We start from the raw sequence: 12,640 nt of genomic DNA on the forward strand, positions 1-12,640 counted from the left end.
TGGGATTTTTCTTGCAGTTGTGTCTTCTTAATTGTCTCACGTGATTATAAAGATATTCAAAAGGTTAGTGTGTTTGTTTTTAGGTGGTTATGGAGGTCAGAGTTCAACGTCATGGGAACAGGGTGGCCGCCACATAATCAGTCCAGTAACCATGGTAACACTCCAAAGCCAATGGCACAGGCTCTAGCAGGGATGCGCACGCCATCCATCGGTGCTCCCTAGCTGAATCTGATCCCAGAGAGTAGCCGCCAATTGCCGAAGCTCCCATGATGCAACAGACCCTCTGGTTTCATATGGAAGACGAAGGATGCTTGAGATTCAAAGTGCATATCTAATGAAACAATACAAGCTCCCCGGACCCATGTGCTGGCTAGTCAAGAAAGAAATGCAGCTTATTAAATGTTTCATCTCTGCTGGTTTACTTCACCTATGAAATCAGGAAAAAGGTAGCCACTTGAAAGTAAAATGATTGAAATTCCTCCGCAACCCTTGATGTCTGATTACCGCACTTGCAAAAGTACTCAATAGCCGTAACTGGGTCATTGCTGCATAGGCGACTTACAGTAACCCCACTGCTGGATATCTTAATATGTCTTGCCATGTTTCAGTTACTGAACCTGTGACATAGCAGTGAATTAGCCCTACAACATCAAAGCCCTTCCCTGGCCACGAGAGAAGTGGGCCTTTTAAGTTGGGGAAAACTTGGAGCCCACTGAATCTATCCCCCAAGGTGTTTTCAGTTGAAACAGACACACTTTATACCTTATCCTCATGCGATCTGCCTTGAATCGCTGTAGAAGAGTTTCTCTGGTGTGCTTATCTTGGCCGGGGTGTGATTTTTCACACAACCCAACACCTTCCTTAGTCAGTAGCGAGGGGATCCCCACAAAAAGTATAGTCGCCTTCTCACCAGGAATCTCGTAACCTACACCCTGGAGACATGCACATGTTAAAATGCAGCTTGACTTGCACTTGGGATTGATTGTTGTGCGTGCCAAGTGAGCTGCTCGGAAAGGCTGCGGAGTTACTGTTGCTATCTCATTCACACTAGCAGGGAGGGGCCCTTTTTATTTTGATTTGATTAAAAGGTTCTCAGATTCAAGATGAAGTTGCGGACAGACTATCTATCAAGGCTTACTTTTTTTAAAGGTCTGCTTTGTGTTAGATCGTGTCATGACCAAGAATCTTGATTGAGAGGACCAGTCACAGATCACTTTGAAAGGAGTAGACTGTTTTTATATGGAGCGTTTAACAGCTTCCCATAGTAAATGTGGAGTATAACGATTATGAAGGGCTGTTGGCAGGCAGGGCTTGACCTCGATCCCCTAGGCTTGTCTTAAGTCAGATAGATTTAGGGCTGCCCTCAACAATAGCAAAAATACTGGTTAACCTAGAGTCGTCTGTTCTTTCGACCAATCAATTGGTCAAAATGTTAAAACGTGTATTTTTCCCTATATAGGCATTCCCTACGTGTTTTAATAAAAATCAACTATATGTAAAGCTACTGAGCTTTTCTGACACTTTAAGCACAATGTAATCAAATAATTAAGACACACAAATTACTCACGAGGGAACCAGAGATAGCCTAACCAGAAGGAAAAAAAACCTGTTCCCGACCCACTTCTTCCCGCTGCTGTTGGCCTTTGCAGATTTTGCTGTTACCCTCCTGAAGTTGTTGGTAGGTAATAGGTTACAACAAGGGTCTGCAACCTTTTCCATTTGGAGTGCCAATTTATCTTTCCATTTCTATCGATCTGTGTGGCAGTTATGATTTTCATATGTACTTTTTTGTGGAACCGTTTCCTTTCATTTATAACAAAGTCTTCGGATCTCAAAATCAGTATCATAGGGTTAATCAAAATTCTAAAAGTAACCTCTGTTGCCATTGCCAACTATGTAAAAAAATAGCCTACATAAAGCCAACAAATAAAAACATTTCAGTCTGCATGTAGAAAAAAGTCCTGATAAAAATACATATCCTATAAATTACATTGGCTACACATGGCCCGTCTTCAAAGAACTTGAAACATTGTATGGGTGAGGCCTGAAGATCTCTCGAGCAAACTTGCAACATTATATAAAATATTCTGGGCCCTCAGAGTTTCCTGCACAAGTGAGCTCCGGACAGACATAGCTGTAGGCTATTCGCGCAAGGGATAAGAAGTAATCAGCTATTTTATGACAATTCCACTGGATCAGAACATGACATTTTCCCCCCTTTCAGGCTGAGTGGTGGTTATCGAAAGTGAGCTGGAGAGATTTTTTTAAATAGGCTATGTTGAGGAACTATTGTCATTCTCAATGGATGTAAAATCAGACAGGTGAAGAGAAAATTAAGAAAAATAAGAAATACTATCAGATTCCCAAATGGCACATTTATAGGCCTACATTTGCGCACAGGCCAGGTAGCCTAGGCCTACTTCTATGTACAGTGCATTCGGAAAGTATTCAGACCCCTTGTTGTCACATTACAGCCTTATTCTTAAATGGATCTAATCATTTTCCCCCCCTTATCAAGCTAAACACAATACCTCATAACGACATAAGTATTCAGACCCTTTACTCACTACTTTGTTGAAGCACCTTTAGCAGCAAATACAGCCTAGAGAATTCCTGTTGGAAGGTGAACCTTCTCCCTAGTCTGAGGTCCTGAACTCTCTGGAGCAAGTTTTCATCAAGGATCTCCCTGTACTTTGCTCCGTTCATCTTTCCCTCGATCCTGGCTAGTCTCCCAGTCCGTGCCGCTGATAAACATCCCCACAGCTTGATGCTGCCAACACCACGCTTCACCGTAGGGATGGTGCATATTTTTCTCCAGACGTGACGCTTGGCATTCAGGCCAAAGAGTTCAATCTTGGTTTCATCAGACCAGAGAATGTTTCTCATGGTCTGAGTGTCCTTTAGGTGCCTTTTGGCAAACTCCAAGTGGGCTGTCATATGCCTTTTACTGAGGAGTGGCTTCCATCTGGTCACTCTACCATAAAGGCCTGATTGGTGGAGTGCTGCAGAAATGGTTGTCCTTCTGGAAGGTTCTCCCATCTCCACAGAGGAACTCTGGAGCTCTGTCAGAGTGACCATCGGGTTCTTGGTCACCTCCCTGACCAAGCCCCTTCTCCGATTGCTCAGTTTGGCCGGGTGGACAGTTCTAGGAAAACATCTTCCATTTAAGAATGATAGAAGCCACTGTGTTCTTGGGGAACTTCAATGCTGCAGAAATGTTTTGGTATGCCTCCCCAGACCTTTTCCTCGACACAATCCTGTCTCGGAGCTCTACGGACAATTCCTTTGACCTCATGGCTTGGTTTTTGCTCTGACATCACTGTCAACTGTGGGACCTTACATAGACAAGTGTGTGCCTTTCCAAATCATGTCCAATCAATTTAATTTACCACAGGTGGATTCCCATCAAGTTCAAGAAACCTCTCAAGAATGATCAATGGAAACAGGATGCAGATGTGCTCAGTTTTGAGTCTCATAGTAAGGGTCTGAATACTTATGTATTTTTTACATTTTGAATACATTTGCAAACATTTCTAAAAACATGTTCGCACTTTTATTGTGGGGTATTGTGTGTTGATTGCGGAGGATTTTTTCAAATGTATTTAATCCATTTTAGAATTAGGCTGTAACGTAGCAAAAATGTGGAACAAGTCAAGTGGTCTGAATACTTTCCGAATGCACTGTGTATTTCTGCCAAGACGCGCTTTTAAATGGATTATTAATGATTAGTGGAAGTTCATTCTGACAACGACAATCCTTTTGTGGGGCTGAGGCGAGAATAGTGGAGTTGGCACCGGGCATCTCACGCTGAAGGTAAAGCACCCGAGACTTGACTTTTGAAGCCTGTTTCTTTTACCAGAATACAAGCAGTCCTCGACCTTGACTCTGCCCTCCAGCCTTTCCTCCTTTTCGGCCTGCTTTGCTTCCCCCCCCTGTGTTTCCTCCCTACTCCATCCGTCAGTTGTTGTAACATGACTGCTGGGATGGATACCCCACAGAGGGGTAAAAGTATTTGACCCAGCCTTCTCTCACACCCTGTTCCCATGTACTGCTTGCTCACTCGCCTCGTCATGAGCACATAGTGGAGTTATTCTCAGCGAGTCTCTCATCACGGAACGTCTGATACCTATTCCTTAACTACACCCCCACCACCACCAACCACACCCACAGATACACAAACCACCCTCCACCTGCCCCTCTGTTTCCAAGCCCATGAGGTCCTCTGAGCAAACATAGCTCCCGACCCCTGACTCTGTCTAATCAGGCACAAATTAGGCATGTCGAGCACAGACCCCCCACCACTAACATCCCACCCCCTCCATCACATCTCCACAGTGCCAGCTTTCTGTGAGCTGCATCTACTCTTGCTGTGAGGGAGGGACCCCCCCCACAATTTTATGGGGCTTGTAGCGGCATCTTGACCCTTTTCTCCACACACACACACACACACACACACACACACACCGGCACACACGCCCTCCTCCGGCGCTTCCCTTCCGATGGGACCGTAATCACATTAACAGCTTCTTCCTCCCGGTGAACCTTGGAACAGTTTCCACTTTGTACCCATTTCTTCTTCTCCTCTCTTTTTTCCCCTCCTTCCTCCTCTCAGAGACCCATGTAGCCCAATTAAGAGTAAAGCAAATGATGCCGTGAGAGCCAGGGGTCTACAATAACAGAAGCCAGGGGTCTACAAGAGCTGACTACGTCATCAGATTCAGTCCCAGACATGTACAGAATCCAGATCTGAGACCCCAGCTAGCTCACTAGCCAGGCTTGTCCACCACCTAAAGAGAGGGAGGGTAGCGTTGGTGGGTGGTGCTATTGCTCATGGTCTTTGTACTGCCTTGCACTGTTTGTTTTCCATATGCTTCTATTTTCCCCCCTTACAACTTTACTGTGCCTCCTCTCCTCCTCGCCCCACCTCTGAACAATCTCCTGTTTATTTCTCACAGGGCAGAAGCCATCATCCCACAGAACATACTAAAGGCCTGGGGAAGTCATTAGCCACCACACACAACAGGACACTGGTAGGTTCTGCTGCCTGCTTCTCTCTCCTTATAGCTAGCTATATGTAGCATGTCTGTGGACTGTATGCACACACACACACACACACACACACACACACACACACACACACACACACACACACACGTTCTCTCTCTCCTTTCTCTATCTCACTCACTCAGGCAGGGTAACTTATAGCCCCGTCTGCATGGTGATGTATCGACTCCCACTGATCAGATGCCAAGAATTCCCAAATAGGTTTTTTATGCTGCCTTCGTCCTACTGTGGAAATATGGATGCGCTCCTTGTTAGATTTCTTTCCTCCATCCATCTCTCTCTCTCTCTCTCTCTCTCCAAAATGATGTGTGTTTGCAGAGTGGCGTTAAAGTCAGGGTCCTGATATTAACGGTAACATTTCCTGCCTCCCGCCAGTTCAATGTAGGAAATCCAAGAGGCACATTCCATGGTGTTTCCCTAAGCCGGGGGCCTTGTGTGTCTGCTCGGCTCAGACCCCCTTTCTCCCACTCACTGGAATATGGAACATTTTGTGGAATAATATGATACTGTGGTGTTCATGGATACATAAGTCTAAATACCCTGTCTAAGAGGTTAGCCAATAGTGCCAATAAAAAGTCTACGCCCCCTTAAACTTTTTTCACTTTGTGTCAGTGCCTTAGAGTTTAATGTATTTATATAAGGATTTCCCCCCCACGTATCTACACACCATACTCCACAGTTTTAAGGGGACATTTTTTTTCATAGAAAAAAACACACTGAACAAAAATGCAACATGTAAAGTGTGGGTTCCATGTTTCATGAGTTGGAATAAAAGATCCCAGCACAAAAAGCTTAGTTCTCAAATAATTTGGTGCACAAATTTGTTTACATCTCTGCAAATGAGCATTTCTCCTTTTGCCAAGGTAAATCATCCACCTGACAGGTGTGGCATTTCATGAACCTGATTAAACAACACGATCATTACACAGGTGCACCTTGTGCTGGGGGACAATTAAAGGCCACTCTAAAATGTGCAGTTTTACATAATCAATCTTCACATAATCACCAGCTAACTACACATGGTTGATGATATTACTAGGTTAACTAGCTTGTTCTGCGTTGCATATAATCACTTTGAACTTTGTAGAAATGTGAATTGAATGTAGGAGAATATAACACAATAGATCTGGTAGAAGAAAATACAAAGAAAAAACTAACCAGTCTTTTTCTACCACCATCTTTGAAATGCAAGAGAAAGGTCATAGTTATAGCCATAGTTATTACCACTGGTTGTAATTCTGATAGTGTCCACAAGACATCAGCAGTGTATGTGCAAAGTTTCAGATGGATAACTTTAAAAATGAGTGAAAAACAATCATTTTAGTGTGAATCCCCAGATACATTTGGGCAAATCGTGAAGCAGACATTTGCATTCATATTCCATTTTTCTGCAAGAATATCGTCAAATCTGTATTCTTGGACTTTGATTTAGCTTTCCAAGTATTAGTATCCATATTATAAGTTCAACATTTGCAAAACAATCAGTTTTCATAACTTGATAACTCTGAATATTCTTGTGTCCAAAAGGAAAAGGCATGCTGTCGCAAAAGGTTAGCGCCTACATTTTGCGACCGAGATGGGGTTTCTGGATACTCCCGTAAAGCTCAGCTCTTTGGCTATCTAGCTAGCTTTGTTTGACCCCAATTGGTGCTTATTTGACAAAGATACAGTCCTTCAAGTGATGGCCGCCTGCGTCATCGGTGTGCCATGAAGGCGTCGCTCTCTGATCAAATATGGCGTCCTATAGGATATACTACACCCCTAATGAAATAGTGAAGTTTTGTTACCTTCTAGGATGTCTGAGGAATACATACGAACGTGATTTGACTCGTTCAAACAACGTTTAAGGTGAGATCTTCACAGATTCCTTTTCTTTGAGTGGAAATACAAAATTGATCGTGCGTGCTATATGGACCTTTTTAGGATATGAAAAAGGATATTTTATCTAACAAAACGACACTTCACATTATCTCTGGGATCCTTTGAATGATAAATCAGAGCAAGATTTCAGAATGTAAGTACACATTTCACCTTCAGAGGTGAATTTATCAAACCTATCGCTCTGAAAAAAAGTGTTTTGTTGTTGCTCTCCTCAAACAATAGCATGGCATTTTTTTCGCAGTAATAGCTACTGGAAATTGGTCAGTGCAGTTATATTAAAAAGAATTTAAGCTTTCAGTCGATATAAGACACTTATATGTACAGGCATTTGTTGATAAAAAATGTGATCTTGACATAACGCGCTGCTTGATTTACAACCGTCCCGTTAACGGAATGCCGATCCCTATTAACAACGTGCATTCGCGAAAAAAAAGCACAATCGTTGCACAAATGTACCTAACCATAATCATCAATTCCTTTCTTAAAATCAATACACAAGTATATATTTTTAAACCTGCATATCTAGTTAAAATAAATTAATGTTAGCAGGCAATATTAACTAGGGAAATTGTGTCACTTCTCTTGCGTTCAGTGCAAGCAGAGTCAGGGTATATGCAGCAGTTTGGGCTCATTGCAAACACCATTTCTTCCTAACAAAGACCGTAATTAATTTGACAGAATTTGACAGAATTATGACATAACATTGAAGGTTGTGCAATGTAACAGCAATATTTAGACTTAGAGTATTTCACTGAAAGAATAAACGTTTTGTTTTCGAAATGTGCTGAGGCGTATTTCTACCTGTAATAAAGCCCCTTTACCGGGAAGAACTTATTCTGATAGGCTGGGCCTGGCTCCCAAGTGGCTAGGCCTTTGCCCACCCAGGCTCACCCATGGCTTAGATTAGGGTCTAATTCATTCATTTCATTTGACTGATTTCCTTATGAACTGTAACAATATTTGAAATTGTTGCATGTTGCGTTTCTATTTTTGTTCAGGACATGTATCTTTTTATTCCTTAGCCATTTCACTGTAGCTTTGGCTGTGTGCTTCGGGTCGTTGTCATGCTGAAATTTGATCTTCCGTTGATCTTCCGTTCTAGTTTCTTGCAGAGGGCAGCAGGTTTTCCTCAATGACTTTTCTGTACATTTCTCCATTCATATTCCTTTCTATCCTGATAAGTGAAATATAACTGAAACATCCCGATAACATGATGCTGCCACCACCACCATGCTTCACAGTAGGGATGGTAGGGTGTGTTGGGTTTGCACCAAACATAACACTTTGCATTTAGGCCAAAAAATTACACAACACTATTGGCCACATGGCTACAGTGTTTTTTAAAATTCAGATTCAAGGTGGGCTTTCTTGAGTAATTGCTTCCTTCTTGCCACCCTACAATACATGCCAGACTTGTGCCTTCCCACAACTTTGTCCTGGAGTGTATAAAAAATAAATATCTTTGGTGCTCATGGTTGAGTGTTTGCTTTGCAATTCACTACCCAGCAGAAGTAACCTACAGGAACTGCTGAATGTATCTTGACATCATGTGAATCACTGCAATTTAACACATGTGGAGGCCAATTAACTTGGTGTGTGATTTTGAAGGTGATTGGTTGCACCTGAGCTATTATAGGATCACTATTACAAGGGGGGTGGACGCTTATCTAACCAAGCTATTTAATTTGAATATTTTTATAGATAAATAAAAAAATAAAACATTTTTACTTCGAAGTTGTGGGGTAGGATGTGTAAATCAATGGGGAAAAATAACAATTTGAATGCATTTTATATCCAACAAAAGGTGAACATTTTGGGTGTTTAGACTTTCTGTAGGCACTGTATGTATGTTTCTTTTAGCTCTCGTTGGATTTAAGACTTTCAGTGTGTGTCCCAATACTGTAGGTGGTGGCATCGTGGCAAAAAAAAAACAGGCAGGACAGTTTAGGAGTATAATGCATGCTGGGGTTCAGTTCATAAATAGATGTTGGACATTCCTGTTATGTGTACTTTTCTCTCCGTGATTTGAATTTATATTTGCTCTCCTTTTAATATCCTGTCCTCTCCATCTGGGTGAATGGGAGAGAGAGAGAGAAATGGATGGAAGTTTTTAATCCCAGGGTAATCCTTGCCTAAATCTGAACGCATTAGGAAACAACAGAAAAAGAGAATGCCGCCCAAGCGAAACACTGAGCTGAGGGTTGTTGGACAGATGTTGGGAGGGAAATACCTCACAATGACTGCAACGGCGTAGTACAGAAAAGCTTTCAGCAAACTCTGTTTGTCCACATCTAGGAGGGATGGTGAAGTCAGTGGGAGGGGAGGAGGCAGCTGTGGTTGAGACATTGAGTCAGTTTTGGCATGGAAAGCATTAGAATGGCCATTTTGGTCAGAGATGGCGGTGTGACTAAAGGTGAATGGTTTGCTTTTTAGTCTGCTTTAAACTGGCGCCTCGTGTTTACCTCTGCACTTACAGTAATACTGCACCTACAGATGGGTTTGGCCATTTGAAGTAAGGTCATAAAATATATATATATGTTTTAAAGCCTTTTGTGAACTAACACTTGCACTTGACTTTTTTCTCCCCTACTAGCACTGACTTTGCTTATAGCTACTTTATTAGGTAAAAATGTACTTACTATGACTGAGATATGTGGTTGTCCCACCTAGCTATCTTAAGATGAATGCACTAACTGTAAATCACTCTGGATAAGAGCGTCTGCTAAGTGACTACAATGTACGTGTAAATGCAATCTGCCTGTTTGATGGATGTGTCAAGTGGACGCCACTAAAATAACTCTTTGTATATCTTGAACTGTTTTCTACAATTTTGGGTGAATCCGTTACATTAGACTTAGGGGTGACTATCGGACTCTTCGAAAAGCCTCGATGAGAATTTCTTCCGAAAAGTAAACCGAAGGCGTCGAATGCAAAATGCATTATCCACTGCCCTGTAGGAGGAGCTACTTGGTCATTTGAGAGAGAAAACAGAGAGCTGGAGGATATTTTAGAAGGTGTGTTTTGCCTGAAGGATGAGGGTAGAGGACAGGGGGGGCTATATTGGTGTTACAGACATCATGAGCTCACGCTTTGGGGTTAACGGGTTTAGTGAAGGGTGTGGTGTGTGTGTTTGGGGTTGGGAGGGGGGTGTTAAGTTGAGGCGCAGGCTTCAGCCCCCAGAGTCCCATTGCTGGGTTACAGGCTAACACCTCGTGAATCTCGCCTGGTGCAGCAAGGCTTCTGCCGACACAGTCTGCAGTGTTTGCACACACGCACACTTACATTCATTCACATGCATCGCATGTGTGTGTCGTGCACACCCGCTTAGGCCTACACTCGTCCACACGCATCGCACACACACACCGTCGCGTCGCACAGACACACACACTCTCCTTGAGTGCTCTGTCAGCAGCAGGATTGGTGCAAAATGTAAACGATTGAGATCATTCTTTGATAGATCATCTGTTAGGATTTATTATTCAAACAAAGTCAATTCCAAAATGTATACAGGTGCCGGGCGAATAATACATCCACAAAATAAGGAATCCTGTTATAACAGACTGTAACGTACTGGGTGTAGTGGGTGAGAAGTCAGGTGCAGGAAGCAGAGAGTTCAGGGTAGTGCTATATTTAATGCACAAAACGGCGAACATAAGCCAACCCCACGAAAACACAGGGCGCACAACAAAACAAATGCCCCAAACACGGGGACTTAAACTGTCCAGCAAAACCCACGACTGTCCAGCAAAACCCACGAAATAGGAAACACGTAACCCACAGACGTGCACACAAGTTACACAAAACAATCCCGCACAAAGAGCAGGCAGGCCTACTGGTAAATAAAGCCAGACTAATCAGCCCAAATAGAACCTCCACAGTCTGTAGGGCTGTAGGGAGACCGGGCAACGGGAGGAGACGGCAGGACTTAGAAAACCGATCCACAACAACCAAGACCGTAGTGTTCCCCTGAGACAGGGGGAGATCGGTCAGAAAATCCACTGACAAGTGAGACCATGGCCATTGTGGAACGGGGAGGGGCTGTAACTTCCCTCTAGGAAGGTGCCTAGGAGCCTTACTCTGGGCGCCCACCGAACAGGAAGAGACATAAAACCTAACGTCCCTAGCCAAGGTGGACCACCACTACTTCCCCCTGAGACCCCGCACTGTCCTCGCCACACCAGGATGACCCGAAGAGGGTAGTGTGTGAGCCCACCGAATCAGTTGGTCATGAACACCAAGTGGCACGTACTTACGACCAGCCGGACACTGAGGAGGCGCAGGTTCCGCCCGTAACGTCCGCTCGATGTCCGAGTCCACCTCCCATACCACTGGTGCCACCAGCCTAGGGGCTGGAAGGATGGGAGTAGGATCGGTGGGCCGATCCTCCGTGTCATAGAGACGGGACAGTGCGTCGGCCTTCGTATTCAGGGAGCCTGGTCTATAAGACAAAGTGAACCTGAATCGGGTGAAGAACATGGCCCACCTTGCCTGACGCGGATTCAGTCTCCTAGCTGCCCGGATATACTCCAGATTCTGGTGGTCGGTCCAGATGAGAAAAGGGTGCCTAGCCACCTCAAGCCGGTGTCTCCACACCCTCAGGGCCTTTATCACTGCTAACAACTCCCGGTCCCCCACATCATAGTTACGCTCCGCCGGACTGAGCTTCTTTGAAAAAATCGCGCAGGGGCGGAGTTTTGGTGGTGTACCCAAGCGCTGTGATAGCACGGCACCCACCCCAGCCTCGGACGCATCCACCTCCACTATGAATGCTAAAGAGGGGTCCGGGTGCGCCAACACGGGTGCATCTGTGAACAGCGCCTTCAACCTATTGAAGGCTCTGTCAGCAAACGCACCGGCCCCCCCTTCAGCAGTGAGGTAATGGGGGTCGCTACCTGGCCAAAACCCTGGATAAACCTCCGGTAGTAATCGGCAAACCCTAAGAACCGCTGCACCTCCTTCACCAATTACGCACGGCCTTAATGCGGTCACACTCCATCACCACCCCCGAGGTGGAAATGCGATAACCCAGGAGGAGACAGCTCGTTTGGAGAACACACACTTCTCAGCCTTGACGTATAGGTCATGCTCCAGCAGTCTACCAAGCACCTTGCGCACCAGAGACACATGCGCGGCACGAGTGGCGGAATAGATCAGAATATCATCGATATAGACAACCACGCCCTGCCCGTGCAGGTCCCTGAGAATCTCGTCTACAAAGGATTGAAAAACCGTTCTCCGTGAAATGATTCCACCGCCGTAACGATGATGGCATTTAGACCTCTATAATCAATGCACGGACGCTGACCTCCCTCCTTTTTCTTCACAAAAAATAACCTTGAGGAGACGGGTGAAATAGAGGGCCGAATGTACCCCTGTCTCAGAGATTCCGTGACGTATGTCTCCATAGCCAACGTCTCCTCCTGCGACAATGGGTACACGTGACTCTTGGGAAGCCCAGCGTTTACCTGGAGATTTATCGCACAATCCCCCTGTCGACGACGTGGTAATTTAGTCGCCCTCTTCTTACAGAAAGCGATAGCCAAATCGGCATATTCAGGGGTAATGCGCACAGTGGAAACCTGGTCTGGACACTCCACCAACGTGGCACTGATGGAAGCTCCCATACACCTCCCTGAACACGCCTCTGACCACCCCTGGAGAACCCCCTGTCTCCACGAAATCCTAGGATTGTGAC

The 12,640-nt window shown here is 44.6% G+C and overlaps 1 protein-coding gene across 2 annotated transcripts in view; it reads left to right on the forward strand.

The window, feature by feature from the left end:
- The window catches only part of LOC115143886 (thyroid hormone receptor alpha-like), a 218,711-nt gene that overhangs the window by 82,926 nt on the left and 123,145 nt on the right, over window positions 1-12,640 (forward strand). For both annotated transcript variants that reach the window (XM_029684327.2, XM_029684329.2), the window contains exon 2: window positions 4,956-5,030. The gene's annotated coding sequence lies outside the window, so the exon portion shown is untranslated. The remainder of the gene's footprint in view (window positions 1-4,955; window positions 5,031-12,640) is intronic.

Source organism: Oncorhynchus nerka, linkage group LG16, assembly GCF_034236695.1.
Source record: "Oncorhynchus nerka isolate Pitt River linkage group LG16, Oner_Uvic_2.0, whole genome shotgun sequence".
Classification (NCBI taxonomy): Eukaryota; Metazoa; Chordata; class Actinopteri; order Salmoniformes; family Salmonidae; genus Oncorhynchus; species Oncorhynchus nerka.